This window comes from Phalangium opilio, unplaced genomic scaffold (assembly GCF_054372755.1).
Source record: "Phalangium opilio isolate 3A_F unplaced genomic scaffold, DU_Popi_V2 ptg000246l_1, whole genome shotgun sequence".
Taxonomy (NCBI): Eukaryota; Metazoa; Arthropoda; class Arachnida; order Opiliones; family Phalangiidae; genus Phalangium; species Phalangium opilio.
In genome coordinates this window covers 454,180-471,465 of record NW_028324225.1, presented here as the reverse complement: position 1 = coordinate 471,465, position 17,286 = coordinate 454,180, and the positions used below count along the sequence as shown (strand labels likewise).

The 17,286-nt window shown below is 35.6% G+C and overlaps 1 non-coding gene across 1 annotated transcript; it reads right to left on the bottom strand.

The window, feature by feature from the left end:
- Positions 1-15,033: 15,033 nt before the first annotated feature.
- TRNAI-UAU (transfer RNA isoleucine (anticodon UAU)) lies at positions 15,034-15,105 on the bottom strand. The gene has a single exon. It is a non-coding gene; the product is annotated as a tRNA-Ile (tRNA).
- Between the last annotated feature and the right edge of the window lie 2,181 nt (positions 15,106-17,286).

Here is a 17,286-nt window from a genome sequence, read left to right as displayed (position 1 = left end):
TCGTGTTTCACTACGAAAGGGTTGTCAATTTACGGCTTTCATTACTCTTAGCTTGATTCCCTGGTGTTTTAATGATAAATTAAACCAAGACGTTAATGAAATAACGTGTGTGTTTGGTATCAAAAATGATTTGAACGAGATAGCCTCTCAATAACATTTTAAACTTTCACAAGAGATCCAAAGATTGTCAACGGATGTGTATGCAAAGGACGAACGTTACAAACGGGGTGGGTAACTCTACTTTCAGAAACTGACAAGTAATTAAACACACTTAGGTTTACTTGTAAATATCGGGGCCACAACAATAATAATAAAGCTTTAGTTACGTGGATTTTCTTATGAGCTATGCACAAGAGTCCTTCAAGTTAAATTCACTAGCGTTAAGTAATTCCCAGGTCAATTCGGTTAAAGTTAAATAGCTTCATGCAGTACGAGATGTACAAGTCAGCTGAGTTATGTTATTAAAATTTACGCACCTTTTTGTTAATATGTTTTTAAATAATTTTAAATGTTTTAAATGAGGTTTGACTTATTAATAATAAAGCTAGTGAATTCCATAAGCCTACACTACGTCCTCAGCAATCACCTCAGAAACCTCGTCCTGACGCGGGACATAAATCCACAAGCGGGGCTTTTCAAATAGTTAAGCCGTAAGAAAGTAATGATGAGTGAACAATACATCGCGTATGTGATTAGGTTTAGTAACCTAGCTCCAAATATTCTGATGTTGAGAGAGAATCATGTTACAATTACCCCGCATTGTGGTACACCTCTCTCGAAGAGAAGTATTATATACATCTGTTATAATACATGAAGAACCAACCGCAATTTCATTAACGAGGTATTTATTTTCTGGTACAGAAAGTATTGACTGAAAACGCGAATGAAAACCTTTCTTAAGATCTTTCAAGTTTGGTGCGAGAAAAATGACGAGTGCATTTCCATTTTCATTTGAAAATTGTCACATTAAGCGTAACTACTTCAAGTTCTTTGGAACTGTAAACTTAACGAAACTAAAGTGCAAAAAGGTTCCGGGCGATACACTAGACGGAGTACATTTGTATCTGACTGTATTCTGATAAACATGAAATACTTCTCAATCAAAGCCTCTATGGTTTGACAAAGACACCTACTCACGCTTATATTTGGCTGTTTTTTTCAACCTAAAAAACATTTCAACCCAAGAAACTAGAGAGCTGCATGGAAACCGTGGGAATGGATGGTTTTTCGGATCGGGAAAGGACGGAAAAAACCAATATCGAATGAAAGTGGTTAAATTGATACATATTTTAGTTGGAAATGGTTAATAAATGGATAGAATCTATTTTCTATGGAAGATCCTAAAATTTTAAAATAAATAAAAACGGTTTTGCCACTGAGTGAGGGCAGATATCGGCCTTTGACAGTATTACACGATATAAGGCAATATAACATAGGTGCCACTACTAGTCATCTCATTCTCGGAATAGATATTTTGAGGAAGTGACTCATGCCACTTGGCGACAGGCGAACAGGAGTTGTTCATCCTCCTTATTTTTACTAAAATTCTTGATGAAGAACCCTTATTGCAGTGGTAATTTTGGGCCAAACCAAGACGCTCAAAGGTTATATTCTTTCGAACTCTTTGGAAGGGAAATGCTTTTCTGCTATTGTTCATTTCGTTAATGATTGGAACTGCAATAACGTTTCTTAATTGGTAATGGGAATGGTTGGTATTTGGAAACCACGGATCGGCAACGGACGGGGAGGTTGATGAAAAATATGGGTGGAATTGGTAAACAAAATTGGTATGGAAAGAATGGTAACGTTTGAAACTGAAATGCAGCTCTCTACAAGAAACTAAACCAAGTAAGCTTGGACTAGACACATGTATTTGATTGAATTCTGGGAAACTTTGAAACATTTGGACCAAAGCCACTAAACCGAGAACGCTTGGGCAGGGACACCTAATCCCACTTGTATTTAATTCAAGTCTATAGCTGTCTCACTTGGTGTAAAGGGATTTTGGCCGAGGGGTTGCCCAAGAGTGGGAGAGCTAAGATTCCTTTAAAATTCCCGACTGAAAAAGAACTTAAAAGTCAATATTATTTCTTTGAATAAAATTTAAGGGTTGGTCGAACTTACGTCGATCAGAAGTAATTCGGTGGAATAATGAAGTGATTTTAACAAACAAAACTTAATACTTTAAACCATTAGCATGACTCACGGGAAAGTAAAATGGGGAATATGGGCAAGAGAAACCCAAAAAGACTATTGATAAAACTTTTTATTTGAAGGGTTAGTTTGTTATTTTTAAAGGGTTAGTATTTCAATATGAAACAAAACCTTTCTAATTAAATTTAGACAGAGTTATGACACATATCTACAGTTTACAAAACAAAATAGGGATAATAATCAAAATCAGTTTAGTTATTTAGTAATTTCTATAGTTAAAATTAAGGTCAACAAAAGTCATTTAGCACTTACTACCCGGAAACTTACTTCGTACAATATTTGCTTTTCGCGACACGTTCATTTAATTACGGACTATTTCACATAATATTTGAAAGTGTTGCCAAACACTGACGCGGGTACGCGGAAGCCACGATGCATTAACCTATACCGGAATCTCCGCCATGATGGCAATTGTTAATGAAATGAAAATGGATCGCAACTAAGTTATGAAACCATAAACGAGGAGACAAAACGTAGGATATAAAAACATGAAGATTTTAACCTGTCAATGAGGGCTGCAGATTTTACTACAAAATATAGCGTATTGTTGATATACAATTTCTATTAGTTGAAAAAATTCTTATGAGTATTAAAAAGATGTGTAATAAGTTGCAATGTTTTTAATGGATAATACAGTATATGACGAAATAATTTTTTTTTCATCTATAAAAAACGCTATATACGAATGAACGCCGACATTTTTTGTTTGATATGCCTTGTTAATATTTTGTTGGTTGTAATCAAGTCTAAAGTTACGATAATTAAACTGATAGCGTATTTCGATTATCACTGTTTATAACAGTAAATTGAATAAATATATACTTCTATTGCATGTTTATATATATTTGTATATAAACAGATTCATCGTCTATTTCAGTTACAATCCAATAATGCATATCGTATTATGGATAATGACATGATAGTCATCATTATTCAAATGGCTTATATTGTAGAAACTCCGAGCCCTACGCCTAATAGAACACGCGCCAGGGAAAACAAAAATACGAGCGTGTGGCGGCCCTCCCCCGGTCTTGAGGTTGGCAGACTTGACACTTCCAAGCAATGTCTGTGGTACATCATTCTCTATTGAAACTACGCGTGTCCATCGGTTTTTGCATTGGAGTTTTTCTGTTCCAAAGTGGTTAAATGATATTTTGAAATTTCAACGTAAGATCGAAAAGACGAAGATACTGATAAAAGAGATGCAGATTTATTAGGCGTTGCGCTTTATAATTTATCATCAATGAAATTTCCATTTATGAAACCAAGAAGTTATATCAGTATCTCAGAGAGAAGATATAAGATGCCTTTGTATTCGCGCGCCATAGTCCCAGTCCCCCTTTCAAAATACAAGGGGGGACGTAAAAGGAGGCGCCGGGCTATTAAGCTCTCTTCAGTCGGAAATTTTCCTCACTCGCGTCGTCGCGCTGACGTGAGTTTTCAAGAACCAATGAGATGCTGGTTGTAATTTAGAGACGGGGATTGACTGCGGACCTACGTTAGGACTTGAGATAAAGCTGGAAATCTGGCGAATTTATATCTTTTCTCTGAGGTACTGATATAACTTCTTGATGAAACTGATAAGATAGTGTGTCTTGAGATGATATATACTGATAAAATAAACAAACTGGGATAAATTCTGCGTTCAAAGCCTCGGTTTATATTGCAAACAAATTTAGCAATTGTTAATTTCTCACCAATGGGTTTCGAATAGTATTAAGTGTCTAAAGGTCTCCTCGAAACGTCGTGATAAACTGAAGTTTTGGTTATGATAGTATCAAATCACGATTGAAATCAAATGGGTTTATTTCTTGGTAATCATCCGCATTTGTTACGTTAATGGACCAATTACAGGTAACATTCGTGTTATCAAATTTCACACACTGTTAAGATCCGCGAGAACTATTTATATCCTTGCAAAATTTATAAAAATATTAAACATATTACTTACAATTGTACTTTTGTCATTTCATGAACGTCAACTGCTTTTTAGTTCCTTTGAATGTGGTTTGAACCATATTTTAGTAGTTTAACAAAACTTTGATCCACTTTCTTAGTCGTATTTTCGCTTTCAATCGAATGCTTTCATTTCACATCAGTTTCATCCGAATTTTAGTAGATTACCAACACTTGCGACCACTTTTTCGTCATTGAACTTCATTATCTTTTATAATAGTCATATATTAATAATATCGGATATATTTAAGTTGAATAACGAAACGTTTACTAAACATTTAGCGAAACTTTAACCAATTTTTAGTGTTTTGCCGATACTTTTAATTGAATTATAGACATTTCATGTCACTTTCAACCGCTTTTATAGTTTCTTGTGAACAAAACTTAATCGCAATTCAGTCATTTGAAAACCTTTTCTGTTACGTAAATACATATAAACATATTAGAAACCAAACTGCAATAATATGAAAACATAAATTTATGTTAATGAGAAGATGGTGTTTCATTGATTTTCTGTTATTTAGTCTGAACTTTGAAATCATCCGATTTACACTACGTATCTTTCACCTTGAAAATTCGTTTTCCATATAAACTTTTGCAGTAGGCATAGGAATGTATCTAGAGTTCTAAATCTCAAAATACTAAAGTAATTTAAAATCATAAATTAATGTATCCCGGTTAAGAGTAAGACGTTTATATTCTAGGAATTCATACATTATTAGGTATTAAGGTATTCATCATATTTATATCACATGGGAATTTTGGTTATGGAACTTTGAAATTCGATTTCAAAACCATAGAAATTAGTAAAGCGATGTGGAATTTCGGAAAAAGTAATTAAATCGCCTCGACGGACTTATGGGCTCACGTGCAACGCCGGGTACCTTTGCTGCTAGTATATATGTTTCTGAGAATTGAATTAATTACTATTTTAAGCTTATTTTTAATTATTTGTAAGCCTATTTTAAATCTTATCTCCATATTTTCTCTCAAAGCGATAAAAGAAGCGTCAAAATTTTAACCGATAAGCGATGATATTTTCCATCAACGCGGAATGAACAAATTAGTTTCGAAAGACTGATATTTCGTATTGATGTAAAAGAAAAACATTTTACAATTTCTTTCAACGCGTAAGTAAATATTTCCCCTAAACACCACACAAATTTCAAAAGACGTTAATCTTATTTCCAACTGACCGATATTGCGATGATGTCAATCCCTCTTCCCACGCGCATTTATTCGCTTAAACATCAGATAAAAAGAATGGGAACGTTCTTCTTCTAATCATGTCTGACTTATGTCAGATTTAAATCACTTATCAGCCTGTTCGACCTTGTTTTAGCCATTTATAAACGCCTTTGGTCACATTTTGTAGTATGTTTTCATTCATTTCAAATATATTATTGTGTTGTCTAAATAATTTAACACCACATTCTATCGAATTTTGGGTATGGTTTCAATCATTAACGTCACTTTCAATCTTATTTTCCTTATGTTTTCAATCTTTTACATCACTTTCAGTAGTATATTCGTCATCTTTTCTATCATTCTCCATCACTTTAAATAGCATTTTGGTCATCTTTTCAAGTATTTTCCACCACTTTTAATCGTAGATTGGTAGGTTCACAACACTTTCAATCACATACTTTCCTATTTCGATACACTTTTGACTAAGTGCTTAGGGATAAAATAGTAACAAAAATTCGAACAGTAATAAGAAACGATTGAAAAATAATAACGAAAGTTCGATCAGTAGTAAAAAACGTTTCAGCAGAAATAAGAAATGTCTGAACAGAAACATGGCAAATTGAACAGAAATGGGGAAGTTTGATCATAAATAGTGAAACTTAATACATAAATAGTGAGACTTTAAACATAAATAGTGAAACTTTAAACATAAATAGTGAAACTTTGAACAGAAATAGTGAAACTTTGAACAGAACTAGTGAAACTTTGAACATAAATAGTGAAACTTTAAACATAAATAGTGATTCTTTGAACGGAAATAGTGAAACTTTGAACAGAAAGAGTGATACTTTGAACAGAAAGAGTGATACTTTGAACAAAAAGAGTGATACTTTGAACAGAAAAAGTGAAACTTTGAACAGAAAGAGTGAAACATTAAACAGAAAGAGTGCATTAGAGTCAATAAATTGTATAGATAGTTTTCCGATGGCGTCGAGATATTTGCTATACGTCTTGCTTCAGTCGCAGAAGAGTATTTAGCCCTTTTTGAGATTAGTTTTGCGCATATAGTGTGTAGGGAGTCAAGAGTAGCGGTATTCTGGGAGTTGGTCGTACGATAAAAGATGTCTCCGTAGTCGAAGATTGGTTTGATGCATGTGTTGTATAATAGCCGTAACGATTGAATATCGACGCAGCTTTGCAGAGGCCTGAGTAGCCATATCCGAGATCTAACTTTTCGTGCAACATAGGCAATTTGTTCATCTCAATTCAGATTATCGTCTAACCAGATACCCAGATACTTGAAGGTGCTGACTCGAGAGATGGTATTATTGCAGAGAAATTGATAATGTTCGGCGGTTTTCTTCATTTTTTTATTTGGTGCTAAGATCATAAATTTGGTCTTTGTGTCATTCAGAATTAGGCCGCGGGTCGTTAGAGTTCTTTTTAGGTTCATCAAGTCAGTTTCGGCTTTTGTCAGCAGGATATTTAGGTTTTCGTTTGCTCCGATCAAGGCGGTGTCGTCAGCGTATTCATGGGCGGTAGTATATTTGAGAGCGTTATGGAGCTTAGAGGTATATATATTAAATAGGAGAGGGCCTAGGACACTGCCTTGCGGAACACCATGTGTTATTGGTAGTTGTTCAGAGTAATTGTTATCGTAAAACACGGTCTGATGTCTGTTATTCAAATATGACGTTAGCCAGGATAGTGCCTTATCCTTAATGCCGCAATCTTTAAGATCTTCCACAAGAGTTGTGTGGGAGACGGTGTCAAAAGCCTTAGAGAGGTCAATGAAGACGAGTATAACATACATGTTCAGACTTAATTTATCCAAGATTGTTTCGTACACATTTAAGAAACATGTCATGGTTGAGTGCTTTTTGCGGATTGAAGTTTATAAAGGAGATGTCCATTTTCGAGGTAAGTTGCTAGGTGTGTATGTACTATTTTTTCGCAGACTAGAGATAGGCTGGGCAGTATTGAAATTGGTCTATAATTCTTAGGGTCCGTGTCGTCACCTGACTTAAAGATTCGTATGACTTTTGCCGTCTTCCATTGTTTTGGGTAGCTTCCAGAAGATAGTGAGAGGTTTATGATCTTAGAGACTGGTGTTGACAGTATGGCGGCTAAGGCTTTTAGCAATGATGGCGCAATGCCGTCCAGGCCTGTTGATTTACGCGCGTTTAAAGTCTTCAACATATTAAAGACCGTATTTTCATTTACCAGGTCGAAACTTTTCAGCGGGGTTGAAGACTTGTTGCATGTTTCGTTTCCCGGTGACGGTGAACTGGGAATGATTTGTTGATTTATTTGATTTAATGGGCAGATACCTAATTGATTTTGTTGTAGGATTAATGTTTCGGCAACGTGGGCAAAGAAATCATTAATTGCGTTGGAGATAGCTTGAGGTTCCTGGTGTGTTTCATTATTGTGTTTTATTTGCCGAATAACATTTTTAGGTTTCATTTTGATGTATGGTTTTATCACTTTCCAGATGACTCAATTTATAAGGGCTACCCTAAAAGTCCACAAAGGTGATCCAAGATTGTTAATACGCCTAAAAAGTGCCCTCTTCAAAATATGTAGCCGGGGAAAAGAGAGCGTGATCGAGTGGGCTATGCTAGTGGGTATTTTGGTAGTAAGTAACGGGGGTTGGGACTCCAGGCATAGCCCGCTCCATCACGCACTCGACAACGCAAAGCAACTCGCGCCAGCGTGGGAAATAAGGCGGTAACACAGGGCAAATGACGAGTTTAAAAATTGCCTGGTACAGTTCAAAAATTAAATCGGAGGGGGGTCAGTGGTCCACGAGACTACTAAAAAATTCAAGGGTAACCAGAGTCCTCACATTAAAATTCTAATATTTTAATTATCCACTTCCTTAGCTTAGCAGACGACGTGCTCTGGCCAATGGTCACGGACCAGTTTATTTATTCCAAGTCAGGAGGGTCTCTGGCCTAATGTCCAGTTTAAAAAAATCCTTATTTCCCACCCTGACTCGCGCTATAGCGCAAGCAGCTTGCGACCTGTTGCGCGTGATCGAGTAGGCTATGGTCCGGTCAAAAGAAATCTTCAGTTCAGCGTTGTAAATAAGGCGGTGGCACAGGGAAAATGACCAGTTTAAAAATTAAATCGGAGGGGGAGCAGTGGTCCACAGGACCACTAAGGAAATTCTAGAGTAACCAGGGTCCAGACATTATCTCAACTATTTTAATTACCCACTTCTTTATTTATTTATTTATTTGGACTAGATACGTACAATGCTGTTAGATTAGCAGACGCCGCGCCCTGGTCAACGGTCATGGACCAGTATTTATTCCAGGGCAGGGGGGTCGCTGGCCCAATGTCTAGTTTTAAAAAAATCCCTATTTCCCACCCTGCTTAAGTTGGGAGTCCTGAAGCTCCTAAAGTCCAGAGATGCGTATGACAAGGATTCATTTCTCATAAGCGAGAATGGGCAACTCTGTTGTGTAAGAGACAGCCTGGCAGCCTGGTATTTGTTTACTTCTCAGTCAGCTGGGTTTTCACCTTTAAAAGTTAATACAGCACTTTGAATTTAAATAATTAGAAATGAGAAATGTTATTAAATGAATACGGTTGCAGTTGTGTCGAAATGAGAGCAATTAAATATGTGTCTTTGATATTTAGCTCTGATAATTTCAGAAACTTAATAAAAAGTAGTGTTATGTATTTAACCAGAATTTATTTTATTGAAATTTATTAATAATTATTTTATTAAAAAAAATGTAATACTATTTTATGTTTTAAATTTTACAAATAGAATTCAAAACAGTAAACATAGGGCAAAGGTTATATTGTATTATAAATAGCCAGTGGGATTGATTTTAGCTATATCGCAATTAGAGCTCGACATTTTCTATCCATTATCCACAAATTAGTAATTAATTTGGATGAAAATAGGTGGATATCTTTTATTAATTGGGAAATAATGCACACATTTTACATTTGAATTTTAGAAGTTAATTTATTATTTATTTTCTGTAGATAAAATTCAGCGTTAATTTCACTAAGGCAATAAATTAATTACCTACGAGGAATTAACTAGTACATATGTTTAATATTAGAATTTAATCGTTTCAAAACTAATAAGGTTTTGAACCGGTTTTTGTAATTTAGTTATTAAAATTTGTGATTGTCGATTGGTCAATATTGTAAATTAACCAATGGTGGAATGATTTTTTTTAAACTCAATGAAACTGAAATATCAATCAATCATCTACTGAAAGAGGTATCAACCTACTTTTTTTTCAAAATAAGGTGAATAAGGATTAGATGGCTTGCTGCTTCAAACAAGATTTTTAATCATGAAGAGAATATTTTGTTAATTTTGGTCAAATTTAGATATTCGGTAATCGAGTTGATATTTATAAAGCACTTTTTGCCCATGTCTATTTTAAACTTCAATCACAGATTTCGCTTACCATTTCACAAGCATAATAAACACTACAGAAGGACGCAAATCTATCTGTGATCAATAACGGTGACCAATATAGCAATTTGCCCAATTAATCGGTTTGAACTTCATTTGCACATTTCTATTCGTTAATTTGAAATGTTGCGAGAAATTTGAATGGAATATAAGTAGATATCTCTTTCAGTAGATAATTTTTGATGTTGATATTTAAGATTCGTGGAGTTAAAAAAAATTATTAAGCTTTGATATCAACATCGGTTAATTTACGATTTGGGCTTATGATGGTAGTCTGTTTATAAGATTAAACCGTTACTTTAAGTGTCACTAGACAGTATCTACCTCCAAAATCGAGAGTTAGTAACTTTATAACCATCTCCTAGTCACAGGATATCCGAGGGTCAATTTCCTATATCATTGACATGTGATAATCTGAGAAGGCTTACTATAGCTGTCAACTTTTGGCAAGGCCTAATACCGTTTCTTTTGCTTGACTTTCGCGGTCAAATTCCTTTTAAAGCACAGATCATATAGTATCCACCCTTGATTTTCATTTCGCAACACACGTTGGATTCGTAAACCTCGACGCGCACCACGATTAGAAACATTAAAATGCAAAAACAACACACTGACCGCATACATTTTTAGTAAATAACATCATTTCTCACTGCAGCTGTGTTTTCGGGGCTGAAGCGAGACGCCGATAAAGAAAAAGAGAGGGGGTAGTTTCGAGGGAACGAAATTCTAATGCAAGGCGCGTCCCTTGAATTCGTATATACCGACGTTTAACGCAATTATAATATTGAAATCTTATACAATTAAATTAAATTTAAGAAAACAAAGCACTACTTTCAAAGTCTAAACAAAACATTCGACGATACGAGAAGGCGAAGTAACGGGCAGCGAGAGGTATACATTTTTTTAAATGGCAAAAATTAACGGTAAGCCAAGGCTTAGCACAATTTCACGGGTTTCACCGCGTTAAAAAAAGTGCCAAGTTTAGAAATAGATTGTGGGACAATAAAAAGGTGGAAAATTATGAAATTAGGCTTATATTAAAGCTTGAAACCTACTTTATAATATATTTAAAATCCATCCATGAGCAAATCCTCATAAAATATGAGAATGACAACGAAAGAGGACCCACTCTCAAATTTTTTCACCTTAAAAAAATGGCGGCCACAAACGGGGTGAAAAAGGGGAAAAGAGCTATTAAAGCAGTCTTATCTCACTATCGATAGGCCATTTCAACCAAATGGCATTAAGAATAAACAATCGGATTATTATGAGGCAACTATACGTAAAAAAAGGCTAATATTGGTTGCCCTGATATTTACTAATAAAACAGTGTATCCATGGAAAAATATCGCAGATTGGGGTAGATTTTAAAATTTAAAATTAAAGATACTTAAAATTAATTTTTCTTAATAACAAGAAAAATGATTCTAGATTATAGTTTAAAGTTTAATTTAAGACCGTTCCCAAAACTAACCAACGTATAGTTTTTCTAAGTCACGAGACACCAATTTGTTTTTTTCGAAAAATTCCCATGTCATTTCTGGGTGACTCCCATAATCCCCCTGGACATAATCCCTCCAAAAATTTCCCCCCGTCCAAATGGGCATAAGACAAAATCCCCCCAAAACTGGAGACAAAATCTCCCCCAAACTGGAGACAAAATCCCCCCAAATTGGAGACAAAATCCCCCGCTTACGGAACAAAATCCCCAGCTTGGAGACGAACCCTTCAGGGATCATTCCTATTTTAGAGGTCGTTTTCCACAGTGAAAATTTGTTTAGTAGGATAGTAGTAAAAATAGTAGTATTTCCCCTACGAGGAAAAGCGGAACCAATGATGGAGAAAATAGTATGAATTGCCGACTAACCATAAATTTTCGTTTTTTCCAAAATATTGCTGACTAACCATAAATTTCTGCCTTTTCCAAAATATCGCTGACTAACCATAAATTTCCGCCTTTTCCAAAATATTGCTGACTAACCATAAATTTCCGCCTTTTCCAAAATATCGCTGACTAACCATAAATTTCCGCCTTTTCCAAAATATCGCTGACTAACCATGAATTTCCGCCTTTTCCAAAATATCGCTGACTAACCATAAATTTCCGCCTTTTCCGAAATATCGCTGACTAACCATAAATTTCCGCGTTTTCCAAAATATCGCTGACTAACCATAAATTTCCGCCTTTTCCAAAATATCGCTGACTAACCATAAATTTCCGCCTTTTCCGAAATATCGCTGACTAACCATATTTTTCCGCGTTTTCCAAAATATCGCTGACTAACCATAAATTTCCGCCTTTTCCAAAATATCGCTGACTAACCATAAATTTCCGCCTTTTCCAAAATATCGCTGACTAACCATGAATTTCCGCCTTTTCCAAAATATTGCTGACTAACCATAAATTTCCGCCTTTTCCGAAATATCGCTGACTAACCATAAATTTCCGCGTTTTCCAAAATATCGCTGACTAACCATAAATTTCCGCCTTTTCCAAAATATCGCTGACTAACCATAAATTTCCGCCTTTTCCGAAATATCGCTGACTAACCATAAATTTCCGCGTTTTCCAAAATATCGCTGACTAACCATAAATTTCCGCCTTTTCCAAAATATCGCTGACTAACCATAAATTTCCGCCTTTTCCAAAATATTGCTGACTAACCATAAATTTCTGCCTTTTCCAAAATATCGCTGACTAACTATAAATTGCCGCCTTTTCCAAAATATTGCTGACTAACCATAAATTGCCGCCTTTTCCAAAATATTACAATTTTGGAAATAAGTTAAAACAAAATCAGTAGTTTACTTCTTTTGGTTTAGGAACATTGTTTGCAATCCCTTTCACTCTTGTGAATTATACTTTTGCATTATTATTAAAGATAATCTTTGGATTTGGGCTTCCGTTTACCTTTACTTCTAAATGCCTATTATCTGGGGGATTTTCAATAAAATGATCCTTTCGGTAGGATTTTGTTGAACAGTTTTCCTTTTGGGGGATTTTGTCCTGGACGTTTTCTCTGGGGGGATTTTGTACAAACGCGTCTAAAATCGGGGGGAAAAAGTCTTGGCAAATCCAAAATAGGGGGATTTTGACCGGGGGGATTATGTCCAGGGGGATTATGTACGAGACCCGTTATTTCTATGGGAAAAATTCCAGTTTTTCATCAAAAGGTGTGATTAATTTTATGGAAATGAAAACCACCCTTAACAATTTATTTTTATAAAATAAACTATTTAATGGATCTCTTTGAAATTTTAATCACATATTAAGGGCCCAAATTGTAGTTCTGTGTAATTATTTCAAAACAGTTAATACAATACAAAAAAAACTACATCCAAACAAAAAACCCTCCTTATACATTAAGAGCAGTATGAAGTCTTATCTAAGAGAGCGTCCGCTCTCTCAGAATTCAAAAGAAAGGATTTTTTCAAGTGTACAAGAAAGTTTTAATGAAATGACTCGACTAATTTTGGTCTCGTTATTGGACTTTCATCAGAAAACAAAACATTTTGGGTTATTGACAACTTACAACTTTGGCTATCTATAACTTACCTTTTCATGAGGCCATCCTACAGTAATATTATACACGGTTTCCTTCATGTTTCGCCAAGTGAATTGAGTTTAAACTGCAAATTAATATATTAATCACTTTGAATTTTTTCCACACCAAAACGAGGTCGCCCTAAAAACACGTTGGGCTAGTTACCCTCGTGTCACGTCAGCGAAGCCACGTTAGGGTAAAACACGGAATTAAGTTTAGTCTTCAATATAAGGTAAAACCTCGACCTATGGACGCGTAATTCATCTCCAGATTTGTTCCTTAAAACCACTTGACCAACGGTCAAACTCGCCCACTGTTACAGCAAACAGCAGATAAAGCCACACTAGGTAGCTAAGGCGTCTTCCCACCTAAGCCTGGTTCCCACTTGGCGAAAATGGGGCGAAACTTCGACGCGAAATGATCAGCGCGATAAAATTGAACGAATTTTTGAAATTCGCCTTCAAAAAATTGTACTCGCGGAACTGAACCCAGTATCGTCTGTCGAACACTTCAGTTTTATTTTAAGCCTACTACGGTTTTAGGTTTTAGCACAAAACAAATAGGCTACACAATGGGATAATATCGGTTACAATATAAGTGAAAATTACATTGATAACACGCAAGTTAAAATTCTTATAATTCAATATCTTTTTACCTGAAGAAACTCGCGGTCACCTCTCATATGCAAATAGATTTTTCAAATACCAATTACATTAACAAAACGTTAAATTCAACCTAAGGCCGCCATTTTCATTATTTATTTGGTTTAGGGTTTCCATTTTTAAGCCGCACGAATATAGTTAGGCTTAACGTGAAAGACAATCTCCGGCTAAATGGGAACACTGGCTCTGGCGAATAAATAACGGAACGGGACATTTGGGCGCCGACATTTAGGCGCCGGTCATTTAGGCACCGCCACTTAGGCGCCGGGACGTCTAGGCGCCGCGATATTTAGGTTCCGCGACAATTTGGCACCGAGTCATTTAGGCTCCGCGTCAATTTGGCGCCGCGACATTTAGGCGCCGAGACAATTAGACGCCGCGACATAGCCGTAAAATTTTCGTGAAAGATTTGAGATATTTAATAAAGGAACATGACAAGTACTTTTAGGCTTACATTCTTTTTATTCAACTGACATCAGAGTTCAACCATGTTGTTGTTTATCTTCATTGACTTACCAAAATATTATGCCTTTTCCAAATTTTTGTTGTTTATGTTCTTTGACTTCCTAAAATAATATGCCTTTTGCAAAATATTTTTGTGGTTATATTCATTAACTTCCCAACTTAGGTTAGGTTACGTTTTTTTATTATTTTAGGATTGTTTTGAAAACAATTAAGGTTTCGTGTCCTTTAATGGGGATTGCGAACATAGTCATGCAGTGACGCACAGGGACAACACACGGGTTGCCAAATTGAGAGGTCATTACGAATTTTTAGAAAAATAATGGAAAAATTATTGGCAATTAAATGTCTCGACGTCTAAATGTCGCGGATTCTAAATGTCACATGCCTAAATGTCGCGGCACCTAAAGGTCACGGCGCCTAAATGTCACGGACCGGATCCACGGATCTCTGGGATATGGGCCCAGCACGCTACCACTGCGCCACTCTGCTTACATCACCATTGTATGAACAAACTAAATGATATCAAAATAGCAAATTCTATTTTGGTTTAATCTAGCAGAGCGTGGTTTTGATCCACGGACCTCTGGGTTATAGGCCCAGCACGCTTCCACTGCGCCACTCTGCTTACATTACAATTGCGTGAACAAACTAACTTATATCAAAAAAGCGAGTTCTATTTTGCATTAATTTAGGAGAGGGTGGTTCCGATCCACGGACCTCTGGGTTATAGGCCCAGCACGCTTCCACTGTGCCACTCTGCTTACATCACCACTGTATGAACAAACTAACTGGTATCAAAATAGAAAATTCTATTTTGCATTAATTTAGGAGAGCGTGGTTTTGATTCATGGACATGTGGGGTTTTGCTAGGGCTCGGACTCCGTTATACATTATCTGAAATTATAGATATTGAGATGTATATATTATTTATAAATATAGCGGAACGAATAATGCTAATGAATACGTTATTACAAACAATAACATATGTATATAGAAGACCTTAGTGGATATTCAATTAACATTGTTAGTATACAACATTAGCGCTAGATATTTCTATTGCCGTATAATATTGGCAACTGATAAAGATAACATATTTCTTCATATTGGCTCTTTTCCATAACCATTCATACAAGCTTTATTTCTGAAAGTAGTCTCTCAAAGACAATGTATAGCAACGTTACCGTTACTAACGTATATTCATGAGAGGCTTAAATTAAATTCCGTGCCTGTAAAGGATCTGGCTTTGTTTAATATTTAAAAATATGCTTCAAGATGACATCAGTCGTTACAGCTGTAAGCGACGAAACTCGTGTTTCACTACGAAAGGGTTGTCAATTTACGGCTTTCATTACTCTTAGCTTGATTCCCTGGTGTTTTAATGATAAATTAAACCAAGACGTTAATGAAATAACGTGTGTGTTTGGTATCAAAAATGATTTGAACGAGATAGCCTCTCAATAACATTTTAAACTTTCACAAGAGATCCAAAGATTGTCAACGGATGTGTATGCAAAGGACGAACGTTACAAACGGGGTGGGTAACTCTACTTTCAGAAACTGACAAGTAATTAAACACACTTAGGTTTACTTGTAAATATCGGGGCCACAACAATAATAATAAAGCTTTAGTTACGTGGATTTTCTTATGAGCTATGCACAAGAGTCCTTCAAGTTAAATTCACTAGCGTTAAGTAATTCCCAGGTCAATTCGGTTAAAGTTAAATAGCTTCATGCAGTACGAGATGTACAAGTCAGCTGAGTTATGTTATTAAAATTTACGCACCTTTTTGTTAATATGTTTTTAAATAATTTTAAATGTTTTAAATGAGGTTTGACTTATTAATAATAAAGCTAGTGAATTCCATAAGCCTACACTACGTCCTCAGCAATCACCTCAGAAACCTCGTCCTGACGCGGGACATAAATCCACAAGCGGGGCTTTTCAAATAGTTAAGCCGTAAGAAAGTAATGATGAGTGAACAATACATCGCGTATGTGATTAGGTTTAGTAACCTAGCTCCAAATATTCTGATGTTGAGAGAGAATCATGTTACAATTACCCCGCATTGTGGTACACCTCTCTCGAAGAGAAGTATTATATACATCTGTTATAATACATGAAGAACCAACCGCAATTTCATTAACGAGGTATTTATTTTCTGGTACAGAAAGTATTGACTGAAAACGCGAATGAAAACCTTTCTTAAGATCTTTCAAGTTTGGTGCGAGAAAAATGACGAGTGCATTTCCATTTTCATTTGAAAATTGTCACATTAAGCGTAACTACTTCAAGTTCTTTGGAACTGTAAACTTAACGAAACTAAAGTGCAAAAAGGTTCCGGGCGATACACTAGACGGAGTACATTTGTATCTGACTGTATTCTGATAAACATGAAATACTTCTCAATCAAAGCCTCTATGGTTTGACAAAGACACCTACTCACGCTTATATTTGGCTGTTTTTTTCAACCTAAAAAACATTTCAACCCAAGAAACTAGAGAGCTGCATGGAAACCGTGGGAATGGATGGTTTTTCGGATCGGGAAAGGACGGAAAAAACCAATATCGAATGAAAGTGGTTAAATTGATACATATTTTAGTTGGAAATGGTTAATAAATGGATAGAATCTATTTTCTATGGAAGATCCTAAAATTTTAAAATAAATAAAAACGGTTTTGCCACTGAGTGAGGGCAGATATCGGCCTTTGACAGTATTACACGATATAAGGCAATATAACATAGGTGCCACTACTAGTCATCTCATTCTCGGAATAGATATTTTGAGGAAGTGACTCATGCCACTTG